The 13,446-nt window shown below is 38.6% G+C and overlaps 1 pseudogene; it reads left to right on the plus strand.

Moving 5' to 3' along the window:
• The first annotated feature begins 9,782 nt into the window (after positions 1 to 9,782).
• On the plus strand, positions 9,783 to 11,919 carry LOC140781944 (rust resistance kinase Lr10-like; annotated as a pseudogene).
• Positions 11,920 to 13,446: the final 1,527 nt, after the last annotated feature.

A 13,446-nucleotide genomic window follows, 5' to 3' on the forward strand; every position in this document is an offset into this window, starting at 1 on the left:
TATTGCTTACCAATTTCTCGGTGAATAGTTGACTGATTGTTTGTCACCTATAATTAAGGACCTCAGTAGTAGGACTATCACCATCACATGGGTCAGCATTGCGCCTCGATGCTACCTACACATGCACTAACTAATCATCATTGCAGTGGAGCATTGGGCTCAACACAGGTTGTGAAACACTTGGCTCAACATAGACGCTCTCACCCTATTCCCATTGGGTGTTGCTAAGTCCAACAACCTATATCTCTCAGTCATAGTTTAAAAATCATCTAATATTTAATCTTTGTATTTAATAGTGTCATGTCTACTCAAACTAGAATACGCAATGCCTAATAGTCCCCTCCTAGACTGATGTGACTCAGACTCAATTGGATCATCTCAACGGGCACATTGGGTTTGCTGGGTTGATCCCTCTTATCTACGTTTAGTCATTTACTACTTTTGAGGATTTCTAGTTTCAGGCCGAAGCATTCAAACGACCCATGACGTTGCAAATAGAGAGAACTCCTCAATGACGAGTTCGAACGGCTTCATGATGTTGCAAATCGAGAGCGCTCCTAGATGACGTGTTCGAATGCTCGACAAGCCGTTCGAACACATTATAGCATATTTGTTGCTTGGTTTAGGGTTTAATTACTTTCAAATTAGTTAGGGTTAGCCTTCATATGTATGTAGAGAGCAACATTATCTAGGCTATTAACAAAGAATTATTGATTTGCCTCTATCTCTATCTCTATCTCCTCCTCTCTAACTCTTCCTCTTGATTTCTCCCTCACATTCTCTCAAGCTAGCCGACGCCCACCCTAGCCCGACACTCCTCCTTCCTCCTCATTTGCCATATGCCCTAGACTCGTAAGGCCGACCCATTTCTCCCTCCTCTTCCCCTCTAAATCTCAGTCTACCTACGCCATCATCACCATTAATGTTCTCACCATCGCCAACACCTTCATCAAATTGCCCACCACCATTACCACAAAGACACCCTAGGATTAGTTCATATCACTTAACAACCTCAAAGCCAATATGAATATAGATACTAGATACACTCTTGCCCCTCATCCCGGGCTGATCGAGTAAAAATGCACTATTGAGACGAGATTTAGCTATATGGTGATATGTGCAAATAGTGTAATAGTTAACATCATAAATCATATGACATATACATCGTAGTTATCATATCTTAGGAATGCACCCAATATTCTACATATAATTATGAAGCAGTAAATAAATATAATTATGATGACTAGTAAATAAGCATATGCACGTGCATGATATGAATGTGATGAAACCATAGAGTAAAACTTTACTTAATTTATTATCTACAGTAGTAGATTATAGACGATTAACTTGCTTGACATCGTTTCTTAGTTAATTAACTCCTCTTGCACAATAGGATCATTCTCGTATAATACCATGATAATAAAAATAATAGAAGTATAAGCACAAAAATTACCTAAAAATAATTTATTAGATAATCCAATGACTACCACAGATTTGAGTATATCTAGTTGAAAATTCTAACATTTATTGCTCAAGTAAAAAATTAATATAATAATAATAATGGCCTAACATAATATTAAGAATAATTAATACAATACCTTTATGATAATTATTCTCGATATTTAGCTTAGTTTAATAAAAGTTAAACCATGTTGAAAGGGATCAACAATCACCAAATGGAACTAATTCACCATTAGGAGTAGTAATCAATAGAGTTTCCTTTGACCATAGTTACATTAATTAATGTGAACTTATAACAATTATTATAAATAAGGGAACTATATGCTATTGGTGATTAATATTTAAGGCTCAAGTAAACATGGTCAACTAAACAAAATGACTTAAACTACAACAATTTCAAAAACAACCAACCCACTTGGGCCAGCTCCCCACTAGGTTGGGCCCAAAGCCCAACCCAACCTAGGCTGGGTCGTAGCTCAATTAAAGGTAAAATTGGACTGGGCTACTTGCAGCCTAACCCACCCACAACAATCATAGATTGGGCCACAACCTAACCCAAGCTCAACTTGGGTTGCAAGCCCAACTTGGGTTGGGCTGCTTGTAGCCCAACCCATCCAACATTGGACCGCCCCTAGGGGTGATCTTTTATTCCGGATCCATATTTTTAGTCCGGATAAGGATTCAAATAAGGAAATTGGATGAATAACAATATTTAAAACTATATCCTAACTAAACGGATACGGATAATTTTTAGATAGAGGATTAGATCTTAAATAGATGTTGATTGAATTTTAAATGAATTATGATATTTTATTTAGACATAATTAACACAAAATTATTAAGAGTTTCACAAAAAAATAAATATTTTGTATGTTAAATACATATAAAATTAGAAAAATTAATCTCTATAAATAATATATAAAATATCATTAGTAACAATATCAATATTCACTATTTAAATAAGCAAAGTAGAAGCTATAAATCATTCAAAAAAATATGTGGGTAAATTGATATCCTATCCGTATTTGAATTCGAAGATTATATTCGACCCGTATCAGAATTCGTATCCAGAATTTTTTCAAAAATTCTATCCGACCCATTTTCACCCCTAACTGCATCGCATCCAACCCAAGCCAACATCACCCACTTTCTCCCCTCTCTCTTGATAGGAAACTAGATGAGAGAGGAGAAGAAGGTGGTTGCCAGCGATCACCACTATCGACAGCTTGGTCAGCCAAGCTAACAACTTCCCACTGGCCAATGGAAGAAAGCACGAGGCGACGACCTAACTGGAGATGAAATAGGGGCCTCATCTCAAAGAAGAAAAGCTAGACAACTAGGGGGTTACTGGTTGACGATGGTCTTGGCTACTAGTGGTCCAAATCAGTGACGCGAAACCAACCTTAATTGTCAGAGTAGCCCACACGAGATGGAGATGACTAGTCAAGGTGACTGATAGCCATCGGGCCTAACCCTATGGCCGACGTTCAAGGACGACACCTGCACGATGAACAAAGCCATGAGGGCACCAAAGGGCGACACTAAAAGACTCGTCTCGTGAAGGGGAAGTTCTTGATCGAATGGGGAGAGGAGACGACGACGAAGATGGTCGAAGGCAGGCTCGAAGGCGAATGGGAAGAGGCTACTACATGTAACTTCAACTAAGGGGAGAGATGGCTAGTGGAGGGTACCATTGACATAGGAACAATGAGAGGAAGCTTCCTAGGTAGGTAAGGGAGACACAAGCTCGCTAGCTGGCCAATTTTTCTAACAAAGACGGAAAACTAAAGAGAGAGAGAGAGAGGAAAGATATTATTTACTCCATTTAAATAAAATTAAACAAAAAGGAAAAAAAAAGGAGAACTCACCCACGAATTACTCGACAACATCAATATACTCTCGCAGGGGCAATGGCATGGCAAGGAGGAATAGGGAATAAATGGTTGCAGTTAGTGGAGGAAGAAGAGAGAAACGAAGAAAAAAAAAGAAACAAAAAGAGGAAATAAGAGTGGTTTAGTAAGTCATGCGCATGTGACTAGGACATGCGCACAATATTTTTTAATATTTTATGGGGCCATGTTACAAGTATATTGAAAAAGAGAAGAAAGTGAAGTTGGTGCGCCCCCAAACACTTTCGAAGCGAGCTTAACACTTCGCTTGGAGGACTGTAAAGTAATTGAAGGAAATATATATCATCAACAAATTGAGGATGAACGATGATAATATTTCAGACCAGGGAGCAATAGAAGTTTAACTCAAAAGAATGAGTATATTATTACTATTGAAGAATTTAAATATCTACCTATTCTCTCCATGGAAAATTTATTGGGATTATTTTAATCCTATAAACATCACATGAAATAACTTAATTCTTCTTCCTTAGAATAAGCCTTTTAATCATAAGTTTCATTAAGAGACAATTCTTGATGATTGGATCAGATGTACGATATAGTCATGGCTAGATGCCACCTCATGGAAACTCACATTTTATATCATGTCCAAAAACTGAATAGTTAGATTAAGATTTATCAACTCCACATATTGTATCAAACATAGCTTTTAGATATGATAGAAAATGGTATGCAATCCTTTTCATCATTTACATTTAATTACATGGTCCATGAAATTAAATCTAGTATAGCAACAAAATTAACGAGCATTAGAGGTATTTACCTCAACAAAAGTTTTATTGAATATCACCAAAAGTCATTCACTATGCCTCTTAATCAGTAACATTTGTTCCTAAGGAAGTAAAGTAATAAAAATATATAAAATATTCATTAATTAATACCTAATCCTATATGCATAAAGCTTGAAGCAGTGGCCCAAACTAGGCTTTATAACTTCTAGATCAGATAGCCTGTCTAGCAAGGTTAAGGGTAGCAACATTGTTATGTCTACTCGTAAAACACTGACCCTAATAGAGGGGTAGACGGTCAACTAGCTAGTAGACTCTTGGACTATCGAAGTAATTATCCAAATAGAAGGAACATCAAAGCCATTCACTAATTTAATAAGGATGAGAGAGTCACTAAAGAGCCACACATTTGATCCACCGGTCCGTAGACCAAGTCGTTTGAGATCCTCAAGCATAGTCAGGGCCTCCCGGCCCATGATAGGCATTCCGACAGAAATCAATGTGGATGGAAATGCACTCGGCAATACCGTTATCCAAACTCTCCAAAGCCAGGCCCACCTCACTAGTGATACTAGTAAATCATCTAGCGTCCACCTAGATGATTGGGTAATTATGAGAGGGACCCGTTGGAGAGGCAACACTAAAATGAGCCACTTGGCAGCCAATGCAATGGAGGAGGATCATCAACGTGCCCTCAAACTTCCAAAACACGGATACTGGTGAGGGAGTTGGCTTCTGCCACTGTCATTAGAAGGAGAACAATCCTCTCTTTAAATACCTTTGCATTTCTAGCCTTCGAGATGTCCCAAATTATAGAGAATGCATAGACAAATTCAATCTAGGAAAGAGCCATTGCGTGGAGGGAGAGCCATTCCTCGAGTTTGGTAGATGCCTCCCCTGGCTTGAAAGCCAGCCGAGAAGCTAATCAAGTTGCGTGAGCGAAGGGGCAGGTCCTTACTTTGAAATGAACTATGAATGGAACTTTGTTGTTACAAGGAGTCTCCAAAACAATCTTCAAATCTTGACAAAAATGGGTTGGAGGCATTGGAACATATACGGAAAACTCGTTAGGAATTCAAGGATATATTGGATTGGACCTCAAATTATTGAAATTTTACTCTCTGAAAAATTTGTTCTATAGATGTTATGTTTAAATGGGTCTAGCAGAACTCTAAATCTGTTCAAACCACCGCCGAACTATTTGAACACGAGACATTCATTCAAACATCAGCATGGTCCATTTTAGAGGCTACTAGAGAGTTCCTGGTATACTTGATCTGAGCTAGGAATACTGGTCAGTCAATAAAAAGCTAGCCGATCCAAAAGGAGATTTGAGCATCCATAACTAGTGTTGCTACTAGTCTTCTCCAAGTCAAGCACCCAAATTCGATAGACTTACATTGGAAGCTTTTATTTCTTTTCTCCATTGGTTAAGACCTATATTACTCTGGCTCGATAGCCCAAAGCCTGCTTAAAATTTTTGGGCCATAACCTGGCTGTTGTGAACTAGCTCAGAGCTGGTTGGTCTAGTCGTATCATAGTTGGTCTAGTTGAGTCATGAACTCACTTGGTTGGTTGGTCTAGTGAGTTGAGTGTAGTCTGGGTATGCTTGGAGGGCAAGTCACCTAAAATGGGCTAGCCACTATAAATGAGGTGTGATGAGCACCCCAAAGTATTAAAAAAAGTTACCCTAATTTCCTCGTACCTTTTTCTCTCCCCCATTCTCTCTCTGTCTCTTAGTCTATTTGGCTAGCGGCACCCTTACCGAGGGCACCACTAGCTAAACACTCATCTTTACCCTAGCATTAATCTCCTTCTTCCCCACTCTACCTCCCTCTTTACTCTATCAGCTCCCTCATTCAACTGTCACAACCTTCACTCTAACTCCTCCACAACCGTAGCCTATCCTTCTTCCTTAGCTTGACACCACCCCACCTTCAATCTCCCTCGTGACAACCACCATCTCCAGCTCCGACCTATCTCTGAGCCAATCTAACCTCAGCCCTAACCGCCATCTCCCTTCATTTGCAGCCTTGACACCATCCCTACCACTAACCCAGCTCGGCAACCCATCCTTCTTCATCGCCGACCATGACACTAGCCTGAGCCCTAAGTAGGCCTGACCCAAGCTCGATTGGAGATCAAATTGGTCGAGATCGAGCTTAGCCTCTCCCGGCCCAAAACATGAAGTCTGATCTCGACCTAGAACCCAAACTTGAAACCCAGCCCAAAACCAGAACTGTAGACTTATTACTAATATTATAAACCTAGGGTGGCCAATAACTCCATAGATAATCAATAAGCAAAGTAACAATATACTTATACGTTAGATAGCCCATGAGTAAAGACTATATGCAGCTAGCATTGTTATCTTATTTTAAGAGCATCTATAATAAAGAGCATCTTCCCTCCTAGGGCCCCGTGAACTCTAATGCATTGGACTATATTTTAATTTTTAATTATTAAATAATATAAAATTTATATATTATATAAAAATTAATTAGTAAATGTTGGTAATATTAATTCTTTTTTCGTAAAAAAAATATATGATTGGAAAGCTCTAATTGAGATTTTTTAAAAAGACTAATAATAATTATTTAAAAATTAATTTTAAATTACTAATTTTGTAAGTAAATAATTGAGAATTTTCAATAAATAAGAAATTACATTACACGAGTTCAAAAAAATAAGAAAAATGAGTACAATATTTTTTTGATGTATTTTATCTTTGATATATTTCTATTTTTTGTGTTTATATTTTGAGTATAATTTGTGTCATTATCCCAAGAATTTTGGGATACTTGCCTATTCTAAATAATAAAAAAACTTATAATTTAAAAATCAAAATTTTAAGTAATTCTAAAATGAATTTATGAGATCTTTCAGATATTAGTATTTTTATTACACTAAGTTTAAATAATTAGTATATAAAACATACAAACAAAATTTTAAAAAAGGGTTTAACAATCCCAACTCTAAATTTAGAGCTAGCTATAGTGTAGCTCTAAATTTGGAGCCGAATAGAGCTTAACCGAAGTAAACAGGGCACCAAATTTAGAGATGTAAAGCCTAGTTGGAGATGGTCGAACAAAGTAATGTGCCTCCATTCTTTAGGAATTAAGGATAAGACATTGATGCAAAGACTTATAGCAACAAATTCTTCTCTCAGAATACCATTCAAGTGTTAGGCTTCCTAATCGATTTATTGTTGCTATGTCGTATCCTCTTCAGTGCTGCAAACTGTTCTCCTACCTTGAGTGGACATCTTCCTGACTTCTAATATCCTTTCCGTTTGCGACAATGACAAACCATTAAAGTTTGTCTTAGGCAAGTTCTTTGTCATTGGCATCTCTTACTTGGATGAGACGATTGATCTATTGAAGATTTGGCTCAAATTCAGTTTTAGCATTTTCCAGACCTGTTGTGCCAAGGCATTTGAAAGGGCCCTTGAGGCGTTCGAATGCAATAACTCGAGAGTAATTGTATCAGCAAGCATTTAAACAAGCCTTAGGGGCATTCGAATGCAAAGTTCCGAGAGTATTCGCACTCTAGAGGCGTTCAAATGGCCCCACAGGCATTCGAACGACATTCTGAGTTTCGAATTTTAATTATGGGGCTATTAGACACCTAGATTTTCCCATCTTAAGTCAGCCCTATAAATTTTGAAATGGGGTATTAGGGCTTTTATACTTTTGGAAAAAATAAGAGAGAGCTAGCCACCATTGTATTGAGGGAGATTAGAATTGAGAAACTCTTTGTAATTGGGAGATTGCATAGTGAAGAAGATTGTTCTGCTCATGGATATAGACACATCGCCGAACCACGTAAATCTTGTCTCTCTTTTTTTTATTGTCTATATTGCTTTTATTCTTGAGATTACTTACATTAGGGTGTCTAATATGTGATTTGAAGTTGTTTATTGCTATACCATCACTATTAGCACCATATTAGAGTTTTTCCCAAATTTGTTGGTTTTGCTATTAGTATTCCATTGGTTAAATTTGGGGGTAAATGTTTTGCTTCCGCTTCCCTCACCCATTTGGCTTGATCTTGTCAATCTTGCCTTCATGAACGTAAGCTGCAGCCTTCCTCGAGTCTCTCAACAACATGATGTATGATCTATAGTAGCACATATGAAATTACAAGTTGATGTTTCTTAACTGTGCGAGGGCAATGAAATGCCAATTGTACTTTCATATTCCTTGCCTAAGATGGAAGAATATATGTCTATGCTATATTTGATTTCATGGCACCTTATGTAGAAGATATTAAACCTTCTTGCACATTTCTTGCTAGGATGATGCGATCCAGGTCAAACCAGATCACTTCATAGGGATATTGGGCTCGATAAATTGAGTCTAATTATTTTATTTATTTTACTTATGTAGTTTAGTTAGAGTCTAAGTAGGTTAGAGTTTATTTAATTAACTAAGTTCATTAACTTATGCATAGTTTCAGAAAAATATTCTATAGATATTCATCAATCGGTCGAATATTATGAAACTACTTGGAGAAAATCGAAGACGTCCTGATCTACGACTTTCATATTCAAGGTTTCTCCATATTAGAATTCTTCTATGGCAGAATGAAGAAATATGTCAAGAAAGATAAGGAAGGTTGATTTAGCTAAATCATGTTTATCTCTAAATCAAGTTTATCTCTCATGTAAGCTCTTAAGGTAAGTCTAGTTAAGTCATGTTAGCCACTAAAGTAGGTTGAATTAAGTCATGTAAGCTTCTAAGGTAAATTCAATTAAATCATGTAAGCCTTTAAGATAAGTCCTATTTCGAGTCATATAAACCTTTAGGGTTAAATTTGAGTCATATAAGACTTTAAATCAAGTCCTAGTTTGAGTCATATAAGCCTTTAGGGTTAAATTCGAATAGGACTCATTATACTTATCTTTTATATATATAGGGGTTAGGCTTTATTCATCTATTGAGAAGTTATTTAGTCTTGAGTTTATCTTAAGAGTAAAAGTAAAATAATTAGAAGTTGAAGTAAGTTAATAATATTCGTTTATTTTCCTAGGAGTAGATCTAAGTTAGAAACCTAAATTTTACCTCCAACCCATAATCACTATCAGTTCCAGCAACCGCCCTTGGTCGTCCGCTACCTCCCCACGACCGCCGCAACGTCGGATATTCACTGTTCTGTTCCATTCTGATATTGCTCCACTATTTTAATTATATCTTTTTATTTAGATATCTGATTGACGTGAAATTAAAGCCATTAGAACCCTAACTCGTGAGGCTACCACCATCTAATTTTTTATAATTTTATTACGTTCATATTGAACCAGATTTGGTCCATACCATGATGTATAATCTATAGTAGCACATACGAAATTACAAGTTGTTGTTTCTTAGCTGCGCGAGGCCAAGCAAAGGCCAACTGTACTTCCATATTCCTTGCCTAAGACGGAACAACATATGTCTATGCTATATTGTATTTCATGGCACGTTATGTGGAAGATATTAAACCTTCTTGCACATTTCTTGCTAGGACCCCAGTCCATAGAATATCTTCCCGCTTATATGAGTTTAATGATTAATACCTTCGATCTCCTACAAAAGGGGTTCAATCTTATTTACGTGGAAGATGTTTCTTTTTGCAGCATTAGTGAGGTTTCCTTATATACCATTGTCAATTTTACATTTTCCTGGCCTACAAATTTTGGAGAATGCTTGAATCTATCGACATTGTAGAGAAGTTTCTAGGATACCAACAACCACTTAGACCATTGAGATACTCCTACACTGACCTCATAGCAATTACATGCTACTTGAGAGAAAAGTTAGGATGGAGGCTTTGGTACCATCTTCAAAGCCACTCTGCTAAGTGGCCACCATGTTGCTATTAAGATAGGGGAATAATTCATCAATGAAGTCTCCACAATTTGTAGGATTCACCACATAAATGTAGTGCAGCTTGTTGGGTTTTGCTCAGAGGGATTAAAGAGAGCTTTGGTATATGATTGGAGTACATGTGAAAAATCCCTAGACACAAGTATGTATCTAAATACTAGGCAATGATATCACTCGTTCGCTTAAGTAAAACTCCGAAGAAATATTAAAAATGAAAGCATAGATGAACGCCAAGATTTTAACGTAGAAAAATCCAAATGAAAAAAAAACCACAGATCCAAACTCGGATCAAAACCAATCACTAGAATAGTAGCAGTTACAAGACTGACTCACAAAACAACCCGTCGATCCAAACGACTTTGTTTCTTTTAGTCTTGCTCGCTAGAACCCACAATTCACAGCTTCTCGTGATTGAAGTCCAACCTCAGTAGCCATCGAGATTGATCTTTCGTCTAGATAGCCCTTAAGATGAAAGATTAACTTTTGTAGATGAGTAGAACCTTATTAGTTGAAGAACCGATGTAGCCTCAAGAAGTCTCCTTCAATAATGCTTCTTCAACCACCCTAGAGTTAGGGCATCACAATTCTTATATATGATCTCCAAGATAGAGTCAAATCCAAGTCTTATCCATACTCACGAAAGTCCCAGATTTTCAAACTTTGTTGGTGCGTTCGAATGGCCTGACTTGATCTCAGGTGCGTTCGAACGGGCCCAAATGCATTCGAACGTGACAACTTGAATTCTTCAAGTTGCGTTCGAACGCGTTTGTGAACGCGGCTCTCGGTCTGTGTGAATGCAGTACCCGCGTTCAAACGCGTTTGTGAATGCAGCTCTCGGTCTGTGTGAACGCAGTACCCGCGTTCGAACGCGTTTGTGAACGCAGCTCTCGGTCTGTGTGAACGTAGTACCCGCGTTCGAACACATTTGTTAATTTAGCTCTCGGTCTGTGTGAACGTAAGTACCCGCATTCAAATGCGTTTGTGAACGCGGTGTGAACTCAACAGCTTTTCTCCAATAATGTTACAATTATTCAAACCAGAGATTTTCTAGACTTGTATAAAGCTCATATATATGTAAAAATATACTTAGAATATTTTGTACATAATTGCCAACAATTAAAAACCTAACGACATGCTTACTAGATCACTTGACAAATATATTTTCGCTGCACAAGGAACCAATCATCAGCCATTCACTTGGAAGAAGCTTAATGATATTGGCTGCATTGATTACCTTCACCAAGGATGTGATATGCAAATTCTGCACTTTGACATCAAGCCCCACAGTATCCTTCCAGACCATAATTTCAATCTAAAGGTTTCCGACCTCGAACTTGCAAAGTTGTATCCAAAGAACTAAAGTCTAGTTTCTATCAACACAGCGAGAGGAACTATTGAAAACCTTTAGAGGAACTAGACTTTAGTTGACATCAAGCCCCACAATATCCTTCCAGACCATAATTTCAATCTAAAGGCTTCCGACCTCGGACTTGCAAAGTTGTATCCAAAGAACTAAAGTCTAGTTTCCATCAACACAGCGAGAGGAACTATTGGAAACCTTTAGAGGAACTAGACTTTAGTTGACATCAAGCCCCACAGTATCCTTCCAGACCATAATTTCAATCTAAAGGTTTCCGACCTCGGACTTGCAAAGTTGTATCCAAAGAACTAAAGTCTAGTTTCCATCAACGCAGCGAGAGGAACTATTGGATATATTGCTTCTGATTTGGTGTCTAGGTGCTTTGGTGTAATAGCCCATAAGTCTAATTAATGTTTATAGTTTTGGACATGTAAGATTTGAGCCAAGTTTACTACCCTTCTTGGATCTATGATCGAAAGCAAGGCGAAGAGCTCATGACAGATAACTCTATTGAGATACATGAAGTAGAAAGAATAATACGCTCGGTAGGATTATGGTGCATTCAGGTGAGGTCCTCGAATCACCTAAGGTGATATACTGATAGTTTGGAAATGCCATCCAGGCCCCTCTTTTCCTTCTCGCAGCTAAACTTTATGAGGTTGTGTCATCCATGAAGTGTCCATTTTTAAGCAGTTATCAATCATTTCTGAGTAGGAGAATCTTTTTGACATCCAAGAATGATATATCAACATTTAAAGTGTTAGTGTAGTAGATCAAATCCAGGATTCTTATTAATGGCAAGCCTTCAAAGTGGATCTTGCCGTTCTGCGGCCGCTGACAAGGAGATTCACTCTCGTCATACCTGTTCATCTTGGTCTCTCAGTTGCTTTCTGGAATCCTTAACGCCAAGCTGAGTATTAGGGAACTAGCTAGTTAGGTGAGGGATGCCCAACTCATCTTCTCTACGTGGACGACCTTCTCTTGGGTCCAATCCTGTCTCAAGCGCTACTCTGCATTGTTTAATAAGATGGTAAACTTAGCCAAGTCTAACATCTTCCTCCCGAATAGATCTCCAGAAATAGAGTCATTATTGAGTGAGTCCTTGGGGCTATGGGTTGAAGCCATGCCTTTTGTCTACCTGGATGTGCTTATCTCAAGTCAGAGGACTAGGGTAAAGGAACACAAACTGCCAATCGACAAGGTGGAGAAGCGCTTCACGAGCTGAAAGAGAAGCCTGCTTTCTCACGCTGGTAAACCCATCCTCTTGGCCATTCCCACCTACAGGCTTGGCAGCACCAATATCTCGGCCAGAGTGTTTGAAGCAGTGTCACGGTGAGCTCAATCTTTCCTCTAAGATAAAGGAGGAGGTAAAGGCCTCCATTTGATCAACTTGGACGCGGTTATCAAGGTAAAGGGGGAAGAAAGGTTGGTGATACTCTAGCTTGAATGGGCAAAAACGAGTCTTGGCAAGCTAGTGTTCAAAGTCTTTAACAAGGTTTAGGCGCCTTGGGTTAAAATCCTCCTCGCCAAATTCAAAAATTTTGATCCATCGGAGACGAAGGTATCCACATCGGCCTTGTGGATGTGGTGCACAATCAACCTCATTGCTGAAAAGTTGAAGTTGGGGTGTAAGAAGCAAGTGTGGTGTGGCCACTCCACCAAGGCTGCCTCAGCTCCTTGGCTTTCTCCTATCCCGTGGTGCAAGCAATCAAGAATCATGGGATAATCCCTACTCGACGACCTGCTCATGGTAGCTGATCTCTTCGAAGGCCATGCTTGAAGCGATGATAATATTGCTAGAGTGTGAAGAACTTCCCTTCAACGTTGTGTCGTTCCCGCTGGGTGATGTCAGCACTGCCGACAAGGGGATTTGGTGGTCGCACCCAACGGGTGAACTTCAAGCAAAGTCCATCTAGACCTTCTCTATCTTATGGTGGACCTATGGCTGTGTGGAAAACGTTTTGGCGGTTATCGATGGCACCAAGGGTGAAGATGTTCTATTAGAGGCTCATGTGGAAGAGGGTGTCGATAAAGGCTTATCTGCATTGGCTGCATATGGAGTTGGAGGATATGTGCTCACTGTATGGTTTGCATGGCGAAATGGCGGCTCATTTATTCTT

Source organism: Typha latifolia, chromosome 2, assembly GCF_019914945.1.
Source record: "Typha latifolia isolate L0001 chromosome 2, TyphaL0001v2, whole genome shotgun sequence".
NCBI lineage: Eukaryota > Viridiplantae > Streptophyta > Magnoliopsida > Poales > Typhaceae > Typha > Typha latifolia.